Source organism: Mustela erminea, chromosome 1, assembly GCF_009829155.1.
Source record: "Mustela erminea isolate mMusErm1 chromosome 1, mMusErm1.Pri, whole genome shotgun sequence".
Lineage (NCBI taxonomy): Eukaryota > Metazoa > Chordata > Mammalia > Carnivora > Mustelidae > Mustela > Mustela erminea.
Window position 1 is genome coordinate 28,146,617 of NC_045614.1, and position 23,005 is coordinate 28,169,621.

At 42.3% G+C, this 23,005-nt stretch overlaps 1 protein-coding gene and 1 long non-coding RNA gene across 8 annotated transcripts in view; one reads left to right on the top strand and one right to left on the bottom strand.

Moving 5' to 3' along the window:
• The window catches only part of LOC116599402, a 313,606-nt gene that overhangs the window by 259,175 nt on the left and 31,426 nt on the right, over positions 1–23,005 (top strand). The window lies entirely within an intron of this gene.
• Positions 1,110–23,005, bottom strand: part of FHIT (fragile histidine triad diadenosine triphosphatase) — a 1,423,921-nt gene continuing 1,402,025 nt past the window's right edge. For 5 of the 6 annotated variants that reach the window (XM_032359195.1, XM_032359190.1, XM_032359186.1 and 2 more), the window contains one exon: positions 1,110–1,414. The gene's annotated coding sequence lies outside the window, so the exon portion shown is untranslated. Of the gene's footprint in view, positions 1,415–22,504; positions 22,558–23,005 lie in introns of those variants that run through there. The other variant, XM_032359177.1, reaches the window with a different exon arrangement.

Below are 23,005 nucleotides of genomic sequence, written 5' to 3' on the forward strand. Positions count from 1 at the left end.
TCAGTTTATTGGCTTATACTAGATCAGAAATTGTTAAACATCAAATGTCCTAGAGAGTGGGTTGGATGGTGTCCTCCTCCCCCAAGATACATCCAAGTCAAATCCCGGGAACATCTAAATGTTTTCTAATTTGGAAAAGGGCCTTTGTAGATGTAATTAAGTAAATGACATTAAGACCATAAGAACATCATTCTGGATTATTTGGGTGGGCCCTTAATCCAGTGACAAGTCTCTTTTGAAGAGATACATAGAGGAGACACACAGAAGAGGGGGAAGGTGAAGACAGAGGCAGAGAGTGGGATTTTGTCAAGAAAATCCAAGGTTTTCTTGACAACCACAAGCAGCTAGGAGAGATTTCCTCCAGAACCTCTGGAGGGAGCAGGGCCTCCCTGGACTTTGGACTTCTGACCTCCAAAACTGTGAGGGGACACATTTCTCTCATTTGGCACCACCCAGTTTGCAGTAATTTGTTGCAGCACTCACAGGAAACTAATATGCCTTACGTCGATGATGGTGTTGAGGTCAGGGAATAGCCCATAAGGCAACAGAGATTCTTAGGGAGGGTTTTTGTGGTTCTTTATCACAGTGCCATTGATATGTTTTATTTTTCTCTATAAACTCAACTCTCCCCTTTTATTAATATACCAGAGAAGAAAAAGAACCTACTTTTGTCATCCTTCCTTATAGAAATTGACTATTCCAGAAAAAAAATTTTTTTGACTATTCGCGGCAAGGGGCATGCTTCCTCAACCAACATCAAGAGCTTCTCCATTCCCTTTTGTTACATTCCTACCGCTCAAATGGCCCAGTCTGAGGTGTCTCATCACTTCATTACCTGATTATTAGTTTCTTGAAGCCCATTTTTGCCATCTTAAGCTCTTTCAGCTCTGCCTCTCTGCACCCAAGGCAGGAGAATACAGCCGAGGAAAAACTATGCATTTCTTGTTCTGTTTTGTTTGCTACCAAAAATGGAAACTAAATTTTATCTCAGCTTTAACAAACCATTGGTTACAGGAAGCACGGTAGTTCTAAAAGATTGACTTCCTCAGTTGTGCCTTTCAGAGGCCCCCAAATATCAATTTTTAAGTTACCCAACACACCAGATAAATATTTTAACTACCGTTTTATTTCCATCCAGGCCAAGGGACAATTTAGAAAAGGTTCTATTCTAAGTACATAGCCCAGGAAGTGTGGAAGGGCTGTCGATGCTGTTATTATTGAAGTTAGCCTGTCAGTCATCGTGATTGAAACGTAACCCCGATGGCTTCCACAAGTGTAATAAAATGCTTTGCAAAAGGTTGCAGAATTGTAGGATGTAATAAAATCTGCTTAGCTTCATTTCCAATGCCGCAGAGTCCTAGAGAAAGAGGCCCATTTCCTTATGCCTTGGGATTTGTTCAAGTTACTTTCATGCCTGGAAATGACAGAACATAAAAACAGACATTTAGTTAGAACCAATAGCATTTTTTGAGTTATGGCCATAAACAAAATGTTAAGTTTGCTTACTGCTAATCTATCGTATTGCCACTAACAATTTCCAAGAAGCCATAAAGATGTGGGCAGAACGTATGAAATAGGTGGGTTCCAACCCTGCTGGTGTCTGTACTCCCCCGATCCCTGCATTTTCTGTGGCTTCTGTCCACACCCCACATCCCAGAGGTCAGTTGTGTGGTGTCTTAAGGATCTATTTTATGGACATGAGCCTTACATACAAATGAAGCCAATTCAGACCTTTATTCATTAGGTAAGAATGGATTCTCAAACATAGAAGTTACCAGAATTACTGGGTGAGCTTGTTAAAAACACAGATTTCTCAAGCTTGTTCCCCACATTCTGACTCAGCAGATCTGGAGAGAGGCCTGAGACTGTGCTTTTAACGAGCTCTCCAGAAGATTCTGAGATTTGGGGAATTACTGAGCTATTGTGTAGCAGGCAGAATTCACTTTGCTTCAAGTCTAAGTTACCTTAAGGATTGGGCTAGAATTAAAACAAATAATTTCTACTCATAAAATAAGAAAGGGGGAAGTTAATCGTGGAAAGATAAGAAAGGCCCTAGATCATACAAATGCCTTTCATATCTCTGGCATTCTACCTCCACCCCGGAGGAGAACCTGTTGGATCCTTGGTTTCCGGGCCTTAATTACTGATATCAGTACATTGGGAGTGGTAGGGAACTGGACAGGGTGAGGCTACCAGCTTGGAGGACACTGGGAAAGGCAGACAGTTACAGGAAAGAGAAAATTAACCAGGAGGGGAGGAAAGATGAGAAATTTCTGGGCTGGATTCCATGATACTGGGGGAAGGTTGAAAGAAGGGGTGCTGGGAGACGTTGGGCACAGCCACCATGGGTGTGATATAGGAGGAGATTTTGAGGAACTTTGTTGAGAAGCACAAATGGACTTCCCCTTCAGGGTTTTCAAAAGACTTCAGTGTAGATTTACATTGCTTTTCACTTCCTGTTTGCTATTTGTGTTAAATGGATGGCTCTGGGTGCAACCCCATGGACACAGATCTGGGAGGCTGAGCTGCAAATCCTCTGTTTCCTAGGTCCAGTGTGTAGTTCAAGGGTGTCCCCAGTATGGGCTTGTTCAGTCCTACCTGGGTGAGGAGACTCTGGCATATGGAGAGAGTTTTTACTGAGTCTAGCATTATGCTTTTTCTTCTAAGTACAGAAAGGTCAAGGTCAGAGAGCAAAGGGCAGACAGGCAACCCTTTGGAAGTATATCTGGTCCCTTCCAGGACCCAGAACATAGAAGCCTAACCACTTCTGCTTCAGCCTTCACATTTGAGCTCAGGTTCCACTCTTCCTCCTGCTCCCCGCCTCCGCATTTACTGCTATCTGGGAGTGAGGGGTGGAAAGTAGGGTATAGGCACCAGTCAGTTTGCACCTCCCCTCCCTCGTTCCCGAGATGGGGGCCTGTCTCCTTTCTCTAGGACATTGGGATCATTCTCTGTTGTGCTCAGCACCACCCATCTTGTCTGGGCATACAGGTCATCTCCTGATCATTCATCATTGCCCTTGTCCTTGAACAATTATTGACTTTGAGTCAGAGGCACCTGTGCAGGCCTGAAAATGGATGTGCCCTTTCTTTTCCTCCGCCTCACCTGTCTAGGGCAGATTTATGTCCTAGGAGAAGTTTCCCTCGGTTTTATTTTTGGTCTTTTGAACGTTGTGGCCCCGTGTTATTGGTCACACCCGCCCTCCCTGACACCAACCCTGTAATTTCTGAATCTCCACGGAAGCCCCATTCTGTACCTGAGCGGACTTTCCGTCAGTCTACTGACAATGCTTCGGCATACATCCCTCACCAGGACTGGCATCCACACAGTCTGCCTCACTTCTGCAGGCTCTGCATTTAGCAGTTCCTTTTCTCCAACAAGCCTGGAAGCTTGTGGGAAGCAGAGTCTGCTTTTAAAGCCAGAGCACAGAGAGGGACCTTGTCGGGCTTTGCGGAGACTTGGGTCTGAGGCCCAGCCTCTTGACTGACTGGCTGTGTGTTTGCAGGGGATGTGGATTGGGCCTGGCTGGGGGTGGTGTGGGGGTTGGGGAGAGGACTGAGCCAGTGAATGCACACAAAGCACTTGAAGCAGAGCCTCCCCCACTGTAAGCACTCACTCAGATTAGCCCCTGGTGTCACTACTGTGACTACCGTGATTTTCCCTCTGGATTGCATTGCCAGTCAAAGCCAGTGAATGTCAGAACTTAACTACACAGCAAGAGATTCAGTCTTTTTTTTTTTTTTTTTTTTTAAGATTTAATTTATTTATTTGACAGAGACAAGAGAGGGAACACAAGACGGGGAGTGGGGAGGGAGAAGCAGGCCTCCCACTGAGCTTGATGTGGGGCTGGATCCCAGGATCCTAGGATCATGACCTGAGCCAAAGGCAGACGCTTAACGACTGAGCCTCCCAGCCGCCCCTCAGTCTCACTTTTGGAGAGGGTACATCTGGGCAAGGTGCTCATCTTCCCGTCTTGTGGTTGGATGTCATATGGTAGGTGACCTTCATGTCCCTTGTTCCCTCTAATATTCCCTTAGACAGTGTCTTTTGGTGATGCCTGGGTATATCAACAAATGTCTTTCCTGAGGCATGAGTGAGACCCAGAGGAGGTGCAAGGAGGTGAATGATGGGATCCTCAAGGTGCTTCTAGCTCCTGTGGAGAGATGCCCAGCACAGCACGCGGCCAGGCGAGATGATCACGGGCTGGGCAACCAGTCCCCAAAATGTGGCCTTTCTGGGGCCTCAAGAACAGACAGCACAGGCCTGGAATGTGTGAAGTGTGACTGATCGCCACAAATGTATGTTTTTCCAATATTTCTATGTCTCTAATCTAGTGGCAGATGAACTGAGGACACCCCGCTCCCAGGCAAGGCCGTGCTTGAGGAGTAACGGAGTAGCATGAAGTTCCAGGGGGAGGTTTATTTTGCAGGATAGGGAATAAAGGCAGACAGGAAGCACCATGACCTTAGTCTATAGAAGAGATTTTTGGAAAGGAGAGCTTCCAATTTGGAAGGAAAATACAAATGACTGAAGGAGAAAGATTAAGTTTTGAGTAGGGCTGGCCGTGTGGTGGATGCTGTCATTTTCCCCTCTGGCTCTCCCTGTTGCCTCAGGCAAGTCTTCTGTGTCGATATGCATGTTGTTGTCAGGAGTTAGTGAGTACAAACAGAAGCAGAGGGACACACGGATCCCCTGGGTTATGAGCTAAACCATGCCGACTTCTCCTTGACCATGTAGGTGTCTTCATGCTCCAAAAAGTCATTCTCCACAACACGGAAGCAGAGTTCCCTGTTTTCAACAGATCCAGCCAGGCTCTGCATACATTTATAGACGATGTCTTTTCACTACGGTGTCAGCAAAGAAAGCTTCTACCTCGTACTCTGTGCCTCGTACTCTCTGATCGGCCCAGAGGAGGAGTTTTCTGCTTTGAGGCTAAGAAAACAGATCAACATCTCTCTATTCTGTAGGTGAATGTGGACAGGAGCTGGCCACAGTCCACCTAGCTGACAGAATGCAAAAGGAACACTGGGGGACACAAAAACTCAACACACTGTCCCCTTCGGTTTCTTGAAGGTTGTGTTTCTCAATGTGGCTATTCACTGGAATTACACCCCCCCACCACCAAGATTCTGATCTAATGGGTCGGAAGTGTGGCTTAGACTTCTGGGGATATCACTGAATGTGAAAGCGAAGAGCTCCAACCCTGTCTCCTTTTTGATTCAGCTCTGAAGTATGCTCCCAATAAAATGTTCCAGCTGCCCCAAAGCAATTCAGGAGCCGGAGACAAGTTTCAGTAGGTTTCAGATGCAGACTCCAAGGCTGTCCGTCTGTCACAGTCTTAGCCAAGCCGCACACACGGGGCAAGTGTTAACCTTCAAAGGGAAGTGATTCCTGCCCATGAGCCTGTATGAGATGACTTGATTTGCATCCATACCAGGGATGTCACAGAAATTGTTTTAAGTCATAGTAATCACACTCACCAGCAAAACCAAGTATTGAGACCCTGACATCAAATTCCTCTGTAACAATCTCTTCTATGAAAAGTAACTCTTTGTTCCTAGCAGCCTAGAGATACAGGCAGACAGCCACGGAAAGTCATTCTGCTCACACCAAAAACAAGAAGAGCAATTTTCTATGGGCAGGCAACTTTGACCTCTGCTTTTCAGCTTTTTCTTAATAAACTGGTCTCAGAAATTGGGCCACAGAAGCCGCTGGTGGCAATCTCTTAGAGTAAGTGGGTAAAGGGGCAGCTGGGGGAGAAATGGCAAGGAACAGAGAACCACTCTGATGAGGAACTCTGAAGCAATGCAATTATTCTTCCATCTAGAGATAGAAGGGGTTACGCCCCAGCACAGTGGCCAGAAACCCAGCGGTGCGAGGACAGACTCAAGAGAGCAGGGTGATCTCACGCCAAGTTTCCTGGCTCAAAACCATTCCTCTGTGGTGCACACCTGGCACTGATTAATAACACAACTTCCTTTGATGAGCTAGTGTGCATTAACTTCCGCCGAAATTTCCCTGTGGCCCAGTCCCGCGTTTGTGCCTCCTTGAGGGCACCGTGGGGCCAGCCCCGCTCAGGAGGGGGGATGCCGTGTGCTGTTCTGCACAGAGGTGGGGCTCACCCGGGGGCTGTCCTTTATAGAGTGGCCACAGAGTCGGCATTGTCGGTTTTCTCTTTGAAGGGATAAATCAAACACTAAGAACAGCAAACACACAAGAAAGATGATGCCCAAGCTTGTAGCTGTGAGTGATTTACGGAGACCCCGCGGGGCTCAGCACTTCCTTTATCCCACTGTCTCCTGGCAAGTGAAGCTGCGAAGCCTTTGAGGCTTGATAGTGGGAGTGAGGAGGCAGAACAGAGCAAACCCGCTCCTGGCAAATTCGTGGCACTCCCGGAGCGTTTTCTTGTTGCCCACTTGAAACCAGTAAGGCCTCTGTCTTCCACGTTTGTCCCTTTGACGTCCCCTTCCCCGTGTCTGTACGGAGCAAAGACTCCCCTTAAAAGGCTTTCTCGTTCCGAGGGAGCTTATGAAGAACAGGCTTTATTTGTCTCTAAATCTTCAGCTGATATTACTTTTCCCCGAGACTCAGTTGAAATGAAAAAGGATTACTTTATATTTACTTGTGTCTTTCGTGAGAGAAACTAATTTTGAGAAAGAAAGTCCCTACAATGTGAAATACTTTCCCTTCTTCTCAACTCTCCAAAGGGGCAAAAGGAAAGCTAAAAGGTATACATGCTTTGTCATTTACTCTGTCTGACAGCTTTTTCTTATCATGCTTCTGAGGGTGACCTTCCTGTCGCATATTCCTTCGCTCTACTTGTGCTCTTCTGTTATAATGAAATTTTGGAGCCAACCATGGCACGGGCTACCTTTGATAATTAATGGCTCTGAGAGTTTGCTGACTGTGTTATTTAATTAATGGCACTTGTGTCTGGAGTGTGTGCAACTCTGTGGTTGAATAAAAGGTGTATTTGCTGAGGGATTACAGGCAAATACTCAAGGATCGTCACACTGAGGATTTGTCAGGGTTCAGCACATTTAACAGCCTAATGGGGTTATTATATTTTTTTGGTCTCTGCCATTTAAAAGATACTGAAGTTGATATAACTCCGTCCTTTCTGCCTAATATGAGAGTTTAGATTATAATCCAAAAAATCCTTAGGCTAATGGATTAAAAATCTATTGCCTGGGGAGGGCCTTTCATTAAAAACAAAAAGATGGAATCTTGAAGGCTCTATTTTGAGCATGAAGGTGATGGTTTAAAAAGTTCCAATTTGCTTCACCGACTCAAAAAGAGACTAACCTGAATTACACTCAAGGTCTGCTTGGGACCAAAAGATCAAAGGTTGAAAACTGGCGAGGAAACACAGTTGAAAGCTACTGGGAACACAGAATAGTTCATATCACCCTGCTTTTCCTGAGACTCTTTCTCATGCTAAGAATGAAATGCAGAAGAAAAGGCAGGGATGAACACATCCATGCAGAGACATCAGCAGTCCGTATGGGGAAATCTGTACGGAGCTATCTCTATGGGTATTCATACAGAGACTACAAACAGGAATGGTCTTAGGCCTGTGTTATCATTCTGTGTGCCTAGGCGTGTTATGTCTGCTCTCTGGACCACTGTTTCTGTCTTTGCGGAACTGTATATTGACCCCCTTCTGGCCCATAGATGCTCAGAGTGATTTCTTTCAATAGGGACATGGAAGCTGACTATCCCACTGATAGAAGGGATAGCTGAATGCTCACTTTGAGGACTTGAGGATTCTCTTTTTCAGGAAGGGACTCCTTGTTGGGCTTATTAATGTGAGAGGGCGAGAAGGAGCACCCAATCTCCAGCACTCAGCCAGATGGTGCAGGGGATAAGACGCAAGCCAGCATCCTGGCTTTTTCCTTGCTCCATCCCACCACAGGCCTCCCCAGTCATGGCAGACAGTGGAAACAGAGGCGCCACCACACAAAGTTCAACTGGAGTGAGGAGAGAGGCCCTAAAAGTTGTGCACGGCAGGGAAAGCCATCTGTCCTGAGCATCCACCAGCCAGCTCTTGTGCTAAGAGGTGTACAGCTTTATGTATGGAAACCTCATGCAGTCTTCACCTCAGCCTGATGAGGTAGATGTCATAACGCCAGTGTTCCAGCGGGGAAAGGGTCACACGGTATAAGTGCAAGATTGGAAGCAGATGTGCTTAATCCCAGAGCTCACCCTCTTCACACCTGCAGTGGCCAGTACGGTCGCCACTAGCCACACGCTGTAAGTGGGCACCAAAAGATGTGACTTGAGATGTGCAGAAAGTATAAAGTCTAGGTTTCAAAGACTTACTCTAAAAGAAGGATGCAAAACAGCTCAATTATTTTTTATATTTATATTTTTAGATCATAAAGATATTAAAATAATATTTGGATATACTGGTTTAAATATAAATACAAATATATTAATCAGTCCTTAATGTGGCTACTGAGAAATTTCAAATGACATATGTGACTCATGTTCGGTTCCTACGGGACAGTGCTCCTCCATGACGGTATCCTGGTCTGGGGTTCTGGAATGAGCAGAGCGAAGCTGCCCAGGTGTGGGGAGACAGAGGCTCTGCGAGCATCTGAAGAGTTCATTTAGTGTTCAGTATTTAAGAACATGAGCTCTGGGTTCAAGTTAGGCCTGTGACTTATTTGCGGTGTAACCTTGATCAAGTTATTCTGCCTTTTCGTGCCTCAGTTCCATCATCTACAGAATGGGAACTTAACTGTATCTATTCTCCTAGAGTTGTTAGGAGAACTCAGGATGATACAGGTAAGGCACCTCTAGACTCTAAAGAAATGTCAGCAAGTGATTTGAACACTCATGATATGCCAGGAGCTATTGCAAGTGCTAGAGACAGTAATGGCTCCATCCTTAGACACTTACTTGCTAGGGGAGCATGCAGACAAACAAATCAGTCTCTAATGTGATGACAGACGATGGTGAACACTAGTAAGGACAATAAGGCCAGTTTAAGGGAAAGAAGGATACCGAGGCACTACTTTAGACTGGGCACTTAGGGAAGGCCTTTTGGGAGCAGGTGACATTTGATCATATCCTGCATGGAAGGAGAAAAGGATTTCAGGCAGAGGGGGACAAGTGGGGCCAGCACCCCAAAGTGGGGGTGTGTCTGATGTGACCTGGTGACAGCAGGGAGGCAGGAAGACTGGAAGAATGAGTGTGGGTGAGAGAGCGGGGAGAGGAAGCTGGATTTGATCTCCTGTCCTCTACTGTGGCCACCAGAACTTCTCGGGAGTAAGTCCTGGCTGGCTTTCCCACATATGGAGGAGAGACATAATCTAGCTTGCCATTTACAAGAACTTCCTATTTTAATGTACTTATTCTTTTGTATGACCTTGGGTGAGTTTGGGGGGATAGATGCGTATTTTAAGAGTCAGAGGCAAGAATTGACATACGGTATGCTATATACAGAAGCTATATTTTTAACTACAATATCACAAAAGCTTACCCAGAGTGAGGGGGAAGTTCTTAGGTTTTACTGAGAATACTTTCCTTTTAAAATTTTGCACTACATTGCATTTCCATGGAGTCTCATTCTTTTAAAGGATTAAAAAAAATTAAAATTAACTGCACACGAGATCTTCCACCTTAAAAGAAAAGAAAAGGAAAAAAACAAAACCTGCCTGGATAGATAACAGATCCTTGAGAAGAGAGAAATAAAACAGAACTTTGATAGGGGTGCCAAAGATAAATGCTGATTTTACTAAAGTAGGCATATTCCGTGTTCCAAGTTGATAACTCTGGAATCTGCGGAGCCAGCCGAGAGCAGATGAGAGAGGGGGCAGAGTTCTAAGAACGGCCCAGAGTTCCGCAGTGCCAAGACTGGCCTTGCCTGTGAGAAAGCTTCCTTTTCCTAAAGCTATAACTCTAGCTTATCACTTCTAATTAAAAAGTGATTCAAGCAATATCATGGGCTTTCACTTCTTCAAAGCAATACCACACCGTCAGTTTGCAGCTTAGAATGCCAACAGTTCTAAACTTTTTGTGGGCCTCCTCGGAACAAGATGTAGAGCTTTAGCAGAGGGAAAATTGCTATGAACAGCTAATTACATTCAAAGCCATTTTTACCTGTCTTAAAGGAATGGAAATGATCTGCCAGTTTTTATAGACCTTCTTGACCTAAAGATATCTGCTGGCGGAAAGGGAATCCTCAATTGGGTTCTTTTAATGCTTTAATTATTACATGAGCTATCCTTTTACGCACTGACTCACACACTTTGAAGAATCCCTTAAATACGCATTAAAATTGATTGGCTAATCCTAGACCGTGGGGTGGCTCTTGGAGGGCATGTAATTGTGTGTGGGCATGGGGGGTTAGACAAAATTGACACAGAGTCAACTACTTCATGGTGGGATAAGGCAGAGAAATCAATTTGGTCCCAGGTACTGTTGACATTGTACCGCCGACTTGTACAGAGCGCAGTCACATGCTTGCCTGTTCTCCAGTCAGTCTTGCTGCTTGAGACTGACCAGCACTTTCTCCCGGGCAAGGGCATACTTCTCCTACTCTGCCTCAGTGTTTGCCTCAAAATGGCATCTCCATAAGTAGTTGGTGATTGAGTCCTAGATGCTCATGGTTAAGAGCATCCTCTAGGAAGCAAGCAGTCCATGCCCCTGGTGTAGCCAGGACTCTTGATGGCAAGTAAGGAGACCTCAGCGCAAATGGGCCTCTGAAGAAAACTGCCATCATTACTGACTGTTTAACTGTGAAGGGTGGGGGGGGATGTGGAAATTCATCTCCCCTCTTTATCGTTTTGTCTCCCTTCGCTCTGGGGGCTTCTCCTACATTAGACTTGTCCAAATGATGATCAGGGTGACTGCCAATAGTCTCGAATACATGGCACCCCTTCAAGGGCTTCTCTCTGTATGTCCATACACCGAATAGTAGAGGAGAACTCTAATAAGCTGAATGTGTGTGTGTGGGGGGGGGAATGGGGGTCACAAGCCCAGACTGTGGCCGATGGATGAGATTGGCAGTTCCAAACTCAATGCTACAGGGATGCTGGGGTGGCTCAGCCAGTTAAGTGTCTGCCTTCGGCTCAGGTCATGATCTTAGGGTCCTGGGATTGAGCCCTGCAGAGGGGTTCCTGCTCAGCAGTGGGCCTGCTTCTCTCTCTTCCTCTGCCCGTCTGCCTGCTCATGTTCTCTCTCTGTCTCTCTCAAATGAATAAAGTCTTTTTTTAAAAAATGTCCGCTGCACCCCATCCTATTTTCTTCTCAAATCTCTCAACAAGCTTTTTAGTGTTTTGAAACCCAAGAGTTAATTTCAGACTCTTGGTGAAAAACCCATATCTTTAGAGGTAAAGGTCTTGAATGGAGCCATTGGGAGTCCTCATTGATCCCAAGAAAGTAACATCTAATGCACTGTGGTCTAAGGTTGATTAGGTTTGATTTATTCCTACTCATTGAATGCAGTTTTAGCTTTTAGAGAAATATTCAGTCTGTAACTATGGCTGTATGGAGAAACGGGGGACGGTAATCTCTCTCTAGCAGGGTTGTTTAGCCTATTTTTGATACAAGTGCATGAAGTGACCAAAGCCCCTAGCACAGAAATTACCAAATTCTGGCTCCTTTACAGAAATTAGTAAAGAAGCAAGAGTAAACAGTCTCTTAAGCCTCAGCTTCATTGTATAATTCTTGTCAGTTAGCTGGAATTCAAGCAGGAGATGATGTCTCTAAACAGAAACCCACCAATTTTAGTGTGAAATTAAGTGTGGGCTCCCAAGTCAGACTGCCAGCACTTGAGCCCTGGCTCTCCACATAACCCTGAGAGTCCTCGGGCAAGTCCCACAGTGGTTGTAAGCCTCAGTTTCCACATCTGAAAATCAGGACAGTACTCCAGGGTTGCTGTGGGATTTAACTGACAGAAAGCCTATAATGTGCTTGGTATAACTTGTCCATAATAAGAGATCCCTGAGTGGTATCCTTAAGAATCATTAATAATAAAGTGTCCTCCCTATGGTGATCTCTATTACTTAGTTCCTCAGATAATGATCTTGTTGGCCAGCGTGGCCTCTAAAAGGGCCTCTTAAGAGGGCTCTGATGTAGGAGTACAGTGTCTGTAAAGATGACATACAACAATTATTCTTTTTTGTTTTAGCCTATTATGGAATAATTGAATATCTAGCCAGCAATTAGACTGTACATTAAAGTCAAACTCTTCCTTTCTTTTCTTTTGTCCTTAACTTAAAGTTCTTTATTTATCTGATTTACTTTTAGTCCTTTTAAGGGTGAAATATAACACAGACAAATGCAGAAGATACATATACACATATGTGCTACACACACAAACACACATACACATACACATGCATACCTACCTACACAGCTTAGAGAATTAATATAAAACAAACACGCATCTTGCCATTGGCCATGGCAAGGAGTAGAACATTGCCCGTACCCTCCTACGCCACATTTCCCTTCTCAATGACCGCCCCTTTCTTGCATCCCCCAAAAGGTAACCACTAGTTTTAGGGTGATTGCTTCCTTGCTTTGCCTTATAATTTTACCTTCTAAGTGTATCTCTAAACACTATAATTTAGTTTTGCCTGTTTTTGAACTTTACACAAATGCAATCACACAGTGTGTGTTCTTTTGTGTTTGTTCTTCACACTCTTACAAGCACTTGATATCATCAGTTTTGCCAGCTTTTGACTATTGTGGAGGGTACACAGTCATAGTTCACTATGTTTTAAGTTTATACTTCCCTAATGACTAAAGATCATTTGCCATTGTGATACTTTTCCAAAGTGCCTATTCAGTCTTTTTAAAAAAAAATTTTTTTTTAATGTTATGTTAGTCACCGTACAGTACTTTTTGCATTTTCTATTGGGCTGTTGACTTTTACTCAGTGATTTTTAAGGTGTTGTTTTGTTTTCTTTTCTTTTCTTTAAAAAAATCTTCAGGTACTGGTCATTTGTTGGCTACCTATGTGGCAAATGCCTTCCCCCTCTCTTGTGTCTTGCCTTTTATCTCTCTTAATGGTGTCTTTTGATAAACTGATTTTTTTTTAAAGATTTTATTTATTTATTTGATAGAGGGAGAGATCATAAGGAGGCAGAGAGGCAGGCAGAAAGAGAGGGGGAAGCTCCCTGTTGAGCAGAGAGCCCAATGCGGGGCTCAATCCCAGGACCCTGGGATCATGACCTGAGCCGAAGGCAGAGACTTAACCCTCTGAGCCACCCAGGCGCCCCAAACAGAATTTCTTAACTTACATGTATTCCAATTTATCAGTCTTGCTTGTGTGGTAATGCTTTTTGTGTCCTATTTAAAGTCTTTCCTTATAGCAAGATAATGAAGATATTCCCCTGTATCATCCTCTAAATGCTTTATGGTTTTATGCTTCACATTCTGAATTCTAACCCACCTCAGATTGACTTCTGCATAAGATGTGAAGTAGGGTATAGTTTCATTGGTTTTCTACATCGGCCTTTTCCCAGGGCCTTTTACTGGAAAGATTTTGTTTTCTCCACAGCTCTTTGACTTCATTTTAATCATGAATCAAGTATTCACATATGCCTGGCTCTGGGCTTTGTATTTTGTTCCATTAGTCTAGTCCTTGTACTGATACCATACTCTCTTAACTTTTATAGACTTGTAATAAGTTAGTATCAATTAGAGTAAGCCCTCCTATACATTTGTCTGCTTTTTTAATAGTCTCTGGCTACATTTCCATAAGCATAAGAATTAACTTGTAAATTTTCACCACCACCACCAAAAAAAAAAAAAAAAAAAAAAAAAATCCTATGATAATTTTGGTCTCAGTTGCATTGTATTTACAGGTCAATTTGAGGAGAGTTGAGTCTTTATGAAGTTGAGTCATTCCTCTCTCTGTTTACTTAATTCTTCTTTAATGCCTCTTACTACTACTTTGTAGTTTTTTTGTCTAGAAGCTTACATGTCTTTAATTATTCCTAGGCATTTGATTTCTGATGTTAACATAGGTGTCCCCTGCTTTTTGAAAATTCACTTCCACCACTTCACACTTTTACAAAAGACCTACATTAGTACCTGTTTTTACTAACAGAAAAAAAATCTGAATTGGATTTTTGCTTTTATGAGAAAGGAAAAAAAGCGAAAATAGCATTTAGCATGCATTTTGCAGTGAGCACAGCCCTACCTAGCTCCTTCCCTGGCAACTATACTCAGCATCAAGCCGCCGTAACCATGACCTGTGTCTGTGAGCATCTGTGGTTTATCTCCATTTATTTTGTGCATCCATTAGTAAGATGTATCCTGAAGTATCAGTAAAACCTAAAAGAGGTTATTTTGGGGTCTGAAAATGCTCAAAGAATTTTCCATATAAGTTAATGGTAATTGCGTCTTTGCTTTACACCATTTCAGCTTAGGAAAGGTTTCAAAAGAATGCTCTACTTTGAGATAGTGGTGGGGAAATCTACATAAGCTAACTTCAATTTTTTTTTTTTTCCATTTTCTTACTGTGTGTCCCTTCAGAATCCGTAAGTTGAAGCCCTAAACTTCAACGTGATAGTAATAGGAGGTAGGGCCTCAGGAAGGTAATGAGGGTTGGGGGGGTCATGAGGGTGGAGGGCCCCCAAGATAGAATTAATGTCCCTATAAAAAGAGTGAGAGGCTCAGACTTGCTGCTCTCTCTTCTCCATGTGAGGATACAGAAAAAAGGCAGCCATCTACAAAGTAGGAAGAAGATTCTCACCAGAATCTGACCATGTTGGCACCTTGATCTTGGACTTCTATCCTCCAGAACTGTGAGAAATGACTTTTTGTTGGTTAAGCCACCCAGTCTATGGGATGGTATATATGGTATACAGCAGCCCGTGCTAAGAGAATGGCTAATAGAGAAATAAAAAGCTTACATATATTGATCTTATATTCAGAGGCCTTGCTAAGTTTACTCATTAATTCTAATTGTTTCTCAGCAGACTGTTTTGTATTTTCTGTATACATCATACTGTCTACATATAATGACACTTTCATTCCTTTGTTTCCACTCCTTCTACTTTTTTTTTCCCCTCATTCTTGCCCTACTGTACTAGCTAGGACCTTGAGTACATTGTGAAATAGCAGGACTAATAGTAAATATTGTCATCTCATTTATAATCTCAAATAAAGAGTGTTGAACGTTTCATCCTTAAGTACAAGTTCCTTCTAGTTTCAGTGTCCTGGAACTTTTAGATAAAGTTGGGATATTGAATTTGATCAATACACTTTTCCACATCTACTGAGATGATCTTGTCCTCTATCTTTTATTAGTCTAGTGAAAGACAATGCTCAGTAGTCTAATATGAAACCACATTGCACTGATCACAATGTATTCCCTTCTCATAGATTGTACATTCACACACATACACAATCTGTCTACCTATCGGATAGATTTTAGGACTTTGGTATCTGTATTTCCATGTGCAGTGAGTCTATAGAGTTCCTTTCTATGATGTTCTTGTCATGTGCAAGAAGGCAACTCATACAACAAACTGAGAAGTGGAAGAATATCTTTCTCTTTTTCAATTTTCTGGCAAAATTTGTTCCATCAGTTATATGGATAATAACAGTATTATTCAGATTCTTTCTTTCTTAATTGCATGGTAGAATGCAGCAGTAAAGTTATCTGGGAGTGATGTTATCATTGTGAGAGGATTTTAATTGAAGTTTGATTTCTTTAATAGTTATCCAATTCTTTTTTTGTTTTGTTTTGTTTAGTTTTTAACTTTGTGTCAGTTTAGGTAAGATGTATTTTTCCTAGAAACTTCAAAATTCACCCCAATTTTCAAATCTGTTGATTTAAAATTATTCATTATATGCTCTTTTCCTTTGAATGGCTGCAGTTTTCAGATAGACCGTTAGCATATTACTGTCAGTTTTTATTTTCTTCCAATAAATGCATACAAGTAATAACTATAAGTAAGTTACTCTCTAATCATGTTTAGTTGCATCCATGAGTTTTAGGTTTTCTTCCTTCATTTCAAAATTATTTCTAATTTCCTTTGATCACTTTTTCTTTAGAATTCCTTTTGTTTTAATTTATTTTTTTTAAAAGATTTTATTTATTCATTTGTCATAGAGAGAGAAGCGAGAGCAAGCACAGGCAGACAGAGTGGCAGGCAGAGGCAGAGGGAGAAGCAGGCTCCCCGCCAAGCAAGGAGCCCGATGTGGGACTCGATCCCAGGACGCCGGGATCATGACCTGAGCTGAAGGCAGCCACCCAACCTGTTTTAATTTATTTTTTAAATTTCTTTTCAGTGTTCCAGAATTCATTGTTTATGCACCACACCCAGTGTTCCATGCAATACGTGCCCTCCGTAATACCCACCAGGTGAGCCTGGTGGTGGGTATTATAGAATTCCATTTGGATGACTCTGCTAGTGATGGATTCTCTCAGCCTTGTCAGAAAATGTGTTTGTTTCACTTTCATTCTTAAAAGAATATGTTAACTGGGTATGAAAATCTAGGGTGACAGTCATTTTCTTTCAGTTCTTTAAAGATGTCACTCCTTGGGTGGTATAATCAATTAAGCTTCTGACTCTTGGTTTTGGCTCAGGTTCTGATCTCAGGGTCATAGGATTGAGCCCTAAGTCTGCTTGGGACTCTGTCCCACTTCTTCTGCTTCTCTCCTCAATGCTCTCTCCCTCTCTTGCAAATAAATAAATAGATAAATAAAGATGTCATTCCATGGTCTTGTGATTTTCTGGGGTTTTGTTGTTGTTGCCTTTTGTCTCTTGGTCTATTACTCTTTGGAATGTGAGGTTTCCCCACCCCCACCCCCACTGTTAAATCTGAGACTCACCCTTTGCTTTCTGCAGTTGTACCTTGATACCCTCACGTGTGGATACTATACCCCCTGCTCTGGCATTGGTGTGTTCTTGACTTTTGCCAGTTTTGAAAAATTTACAGCCATTATCTCTTTAAATATAGAGTTCACTGAAACTGTTTTGGAATTGTGAATAAATATTTCTTAGGCGTTCTCATTATTTTTATGTTTTCTGACCACTCATACTTTTTCCCACTCTTCCTTCATCTCTTTCTACTACATTCTGAATATTTTCATATGGCTCATCTTTAAGGGTTTAGTAATTCTTTTGCTCCTAAATTCATTTCCTGAGTTACTGTATTTTTCTGCTCTAGAATTTCTGTTTGGTTCTTTTTCACATCATCTCATTTTCTTATAGATTCCAGCTCTTTGTTTTTAAATATCTTTTCTACCTAGAAACCAGTTAAAGATAGTTGTTTTAGTGACTGTGTCTTATCATTCAAATTTTAGGTATCCTGTGATTCTAATCTTATTTGTATTGACTTTCTCTGCATATGCTATTGGGTATATATATGCACACATTCATGTGTTGGGTATTTGAAGAAAATAATTTGTAGGAATGATTTAAGATCTTGGGTGTGGTATTTTTTTTTCTCCCCAGGGATGACTTTTTTCCCCCTTTGGTTCTGCCAGGCATCTAATATGACTATCAATTTGGGATCTTACATTTCCAAAAGTGAAATTTTCTCAATTGCCCACATGATTTGAAATTGGGCTGTGTAGCTGGTAGCAGGCCAGACTTATATCTGGGTCATTCTTTTTCCAAGGATACCGCTTCCCCAGATTTTTGCATTCCCACCCAGGTATGGAGATTTAGAAAGTACTCTGCCAGTGGAAACCCAGCTTTTATTATTTTTAGTCCCATCTGCCTCTTCAAGACATAGATGCCCGCAATAGAGAAGCAGCCGTAAAAGGTGGGCTCCTCTCTCTGGATTTCTGGCTGCTTTTGGATCTTGACCTTATAGTCCCTTACTGCCTTGTTACCTCTAGCTGATGTTTGTGTGTATTCTGTAAAATTCTTCCTAGTTGAACACAGTGGGATATTTAATTCGAATTATTTGGTCTGTTAGTAATAGAAGCAGAAGTCATTCTTTTTCTTTTCTCTTTTGGTGGTCTGAAAATATCCTGCCCTACAGGTTTTATTCTTTAATTATTATTTAAACTAATTTACCCTAACCTGAACATTTCCATAATTTATCATCTTTAAAATATAATGGAAATTATAGGGAAAATTATGAATCTACGTATTGGCACAACTAATGGACATTCATAGTCTCCATTGCTCACCATTCATGATAAATTGGAGGTAGTAGAACATACTGAAATGTCTTTTGTATCCTCAGAGAAGTATTAAATCTAGAAGGAGCACAATTTAGAGCTGGTTTGGTAGTGTTATTTCCTAGCTGTTACTCTGTGTTATTCTCATAAAAACCCGAGGATATAATTAAAATGTTTTCCACCATAGTAATTCAGAGAGAGGAAAAATGAGGCACAAAAGAGTGATGTGTCCAAGTCCACAGAGTAAATTTCGTGAGAGTGTTCATAGGGAGCTTGCTTAAATTATTTAAGACTTTTCCACTGAGAGTAAAAAACAAAGTGGCAGACAATCCAGACATTATTCTTAGGAGTCTGAAAATGATCTTTTAATCCTTTGATTTGGTGATGAATATGCCTAGTACTTAGGACAAGTGATTAAAAATATATTTCTTTTTCTTTTTTAGTTGGGTAGGGCTGGGCATAATTTTTACAGAACCATGAAGTTTACCTTACCAGTCCTTTCTTTTCAAGGCATGTTCTAGAAAATTCTGTTTAAAACTCCAGACAGTCATTTTCTTTAGAAGAGGTATTTCCTGCCACCTGACATTCTCTTGATTCTCGATTATTTACATGAGGCTCTAGTAGGGGAAACAAACTTTGCCCTGTGACATGGTTGCAAAGTGGTAATAGTGAGCCAAAATAGTGAGGTCAGTGAATTGGGGTCTGGGAAGGTCATGGAATGGGTGGCAGGTATCCAGCTCCTAAATGAGCTGGCCGCAAGAAAGTCAAGATGGAGTTCCCAAGGTGCCTTCCCAGCGCTCTCTTTCCCTGCCTCTGCATGGCTCCTATCCTCTCCAAAGAGTGTGTTCTACCTCATGTACCCTTAAAGGAGGGAAGAGGAAGAAGAGGGGCACATGACATAGAATTGAGCTGGAGATCTAATTTCACTAACACCACTGAGACAAGTGGCCCCAGTGAGATATTTCAATTCTCTGAATGGTCTTTTTTGGATCCTCTCCCCTCTTTCCTCCATTTTTTTGGATTTTACTTTAATAAACAAGACACAGTTTCCATTGCTCACCACTCATGATAAATTAGAAGGAGGAGACCATAGTGCAGTGTCTTTTGGATCACCGGAAAAATATTAACACCCAAAGGAGTACAGTTTAGAACTGCTTTTTCTAGTGTGTCCTGATTGGTTGAGCACCCAACTTGATTGACACCCCTGGAATTTCAAAACAATGGAGGATTGCTTATGTAAGAAGTGACTTAGGGACATGTTAGGCATAGAATGAATAGAGTGAATTATACAAATGTTATTTCAAAATGATAGGTCAAATATTACTTATATGAATTTTATTCTTTCCTTCATATTATCCTCCACCGACCTCTAAAAGAGTCTTTTTCCCATATTCCATATTCCTTTCTGGAAGAGACAAGGATAAAATGAGAAAAGAGAACACCACACAGAGTGAAGAGAAGCAAGTAGAGAGATGGCTAAAAGTCTTGGGAGTGGGGAAAAATCTTGGAAAGGTTTCTGCAAGAGTGTGAAGATTGATGTATGATATCCTTTTCTGGGGATGAGATGGGGATTGGGATCCCAAGGATGGAAATGATGATAGACTTTTTGCATCATCATTTTACAAGATGCAACTGAAAGTTATTTTTGGTACTTGGATTACTCTTTTCTGAAAAGAACTCTGTGCTGAGGTTTCACGTCTGTCAGAGTTTCATACGGGTTAACACACTAGTCATTTTTCCTGTCACTTGAAGTAAATCTCAATAGGATTCTGTAGATTGTTTAGTCATCAGTGACCTATGGAAATCCTTTGCCTCAACTATTGGATATATGTAGAGAAAGTTAGAGCTTGGTAAAATATTTTTAAAAATAAACTAAGACCTAACTTCAGCTCTAAATTTTTATAAAGGGAAGTTTTTCAAGTATAACTAGACAGTCATCCTTTTGGGTCGTGGTAAAATAAATCATTTAATAGGACATTAGATTTGATTATTTCTAAAGCAGACATAACTCTATGGTTTCTTGTTCCCAATTTAGATCATAGGGACTTTATTTATTAACATATTAATCCAATAAATAGAGTCTAATTCCTCACTACAGAAATCTGGTTCTATAAAGGTAGACAGAATATTCTACACAGAATAAAAGGAGAGGCAGCACCGTGCCTTAGAAACATGAACTTCAGAGAAAGGGAAAAGCAAACTAAAATCTTTTTTCCAGCTGTGTTTAAACTGATGGATTTTTTTTTTTTAAGAGCTTTGAATATACTAAAGACTAAAGCGTCATTAGGCAAAAGAATCTTCTCTTGTACTTCCATGCTAAAGAAAAGTTTTTATTATATCAGTTTGGTGATGAGTGCTAGCAAACACTTTCCTTGGTACTGAGGATACCTCTGCATGGGATCGCCTGGTGGGTTTAGGATTGAACTGCCCAAGGAGCTGAACTTAAAACCCTCCTTTCCCCTGAGAAAACATGAGAATACTATAATCTTCTCCCTCAGCCTTTCTCATCAGAGGCTGCTCTGCTGAGAGAAGACCCTTTCTGTGAAGGAGGAGAGTTTTTCCAAGCAGGTGGGGTGTTTTAAGAGGTACAATTCAGTGACCAGAACATGTGCTAAATAAGCAAAGCTGTCCTTTCTCATCTACCTCGACTGTCCATGATTATGATATAAGTGTGGTCCAGTGGCTGGAATTATGGTGATTTTTCAAAAATGCCAGTGTCAAAATTTTGCCTCGACAGTATCTCTGTAACTACTAATAATGCTGTTTTGGGCTGACTCAGTTGCTTTGAAATTGCACGGGCTCTGTTATGAGTAAATGAGAGGCAACCAATTATCTATAAAATAAAGGCATGCACAGAGGAGAGTTTGATGAATTACAGATGAGCTCTGCTGACACAACAGGGTGTGGAAACCTGCCCCACTCTGACTTTCTATCCGAGTTACGGGCCATGCTTGCATACTTTACAAACAACTTAGCCCACTCCACTCTACCAGGGAGCAGGAGAGGGGACAGGGAGGTAGTAAAACCTCCCCTCACTAGGACACAAGTCATTGGTTTAAAATTAAGTAGGAAACTCAACGTGGGTGTGTGGAGGCAGCAACTCCAAGTGTTAAATACGCACACGAAGAATTACTATGCTCCAGGAAAGATGCTCACACAAGGGATACAGATGCAGAGTCCTCTGATGGGATTCAGAGCAGAGACTAAAAGACCCATCGCAAAACTGCATTCTAGAGCTCAGCCCAGCTTGTGTAGAGTCAAGGCATAAATTCACCGAAGCAGAAGGCAGATGTTGAATTCCTGGAACCAAAGGATTTCCACCTCATCAGGGGTCTGTGCAGTGGAGGGAGCATCATTCAACAACCCTTAGACTGTGGCTCTGTCTATGCCTGGCGAAGGCAATGCCTGTTTTTCACTATTGCTTAAGAAACTGCAATCCAAAGTCATGTTCTACCCAAGAAAGGATACAGGAAGTAGTCAGAGTACCAAAACATCCCGCAGGGTTACGTGGGAAGATCAAGAGAATTCTATACAACTAAGCAGGTGTTGATGCCCTGGTGGCTTCAAGAGGCTGAGAAAACAGTGCATAGGTTTGGGATGTTTATCTCTGTGGTCCTCTGGCAGTCCTATGCTGAGGATTAATGTGGATTGATACATGAAGAAGATACAGAACAGCAGTTTCTGCTTACTGACAGGTTGCTAGGTATTTCCACACTGAACATTCAGCAGAGAGCAGGGTTTTTTGTCTATTATAGGCCATTTCCCATATTGGGCGTCTCTGGGTATAGGTTTCCACATTCTTTAACACACTGGTTTTTAAGGTAGGCTAATGGCACAGTGTTGAGGCCAAGCCCTGTGAGTTGACCTCCCAGGAGAAGCAGTGATTTCAAACCGATCCAATCAGCCTAGATGAGGGACCTAAGGTGGGGCTTCCTGCCCGGTGTCCTCTAGCCAGATACACGAGACTGGCCTCTTACCCCTGGGGAAGCCAACTGTGGTTCCCTTGGGTGACTGACTTCTCCACATTCCTGGTAAGAGGCTTAGGGAGCACTGGCTTAGGGGGTAGCCACAGGCCAGGAGCCCGCTTGCTCTGGGTTTGAATTCTGATGGCCACTGCTGTTTTCCAAAGATGAGAATCATTTAAGATAATTTTAGATGACCTTCATTGAACCTTGCTTTATTTACTTTCAATACTTTTAAATAGGTCACATACAGAGTCTCAGTCTGGTGCAGGACTCGAATGCCTCTGTAACGGTGGCTAGCCTCTCTTTTTAACAAAGAGAGAATGAATCTCAGCCCCAGCTGGTGTAGGCAAGCGACGACACCACGCTGGAATTCATCAGCGTTGTTTTTCATTTTGTCTTTGTTTGTATGCTTGACTTCTAATACAAGTAATACTCATTTTGGGTATGAAGTTTAAAAGTGAATCAGGTGAATAAGGAGCACACAATACCCTGGTGGGAAACAAAGATTTAAAAAAAAAAAAAAAAAAGCCTGAGAAGATGGGAACCATAGCGATTTGGGAAACACTGTATTTGCCCAAGGTCATATTATCTGGGCACATGGTCACAGGATGTAATAAAGAGGACAGGCAGCTGAGGGAGGCATTAGGCCAGTCTTGGAACAACTTACAAGGAGGGCAAAGTCAATTGGTGCAAATTCAGCCCCGTTTGGGTTCCTGCTGCCCCGCTATGGTGTGGCTGGGGAGCCGGATGCAGGAGTAGGTGGCATGAACCTGGCTGGCAGGGGAAGTGCAGCAGGGAAGAGAGGGGAAAGTGCTTCAAGGTGGAATCAGGCAGGCAACCAGAGCAGATGAAGAGGCCAAAGAGAACATTCGAAGGGCGTGAGGGGAGTTGGGAGAGAAAGGCAGAGCTGGCTGGGCAGTGGAGCTCTTTCAACCAA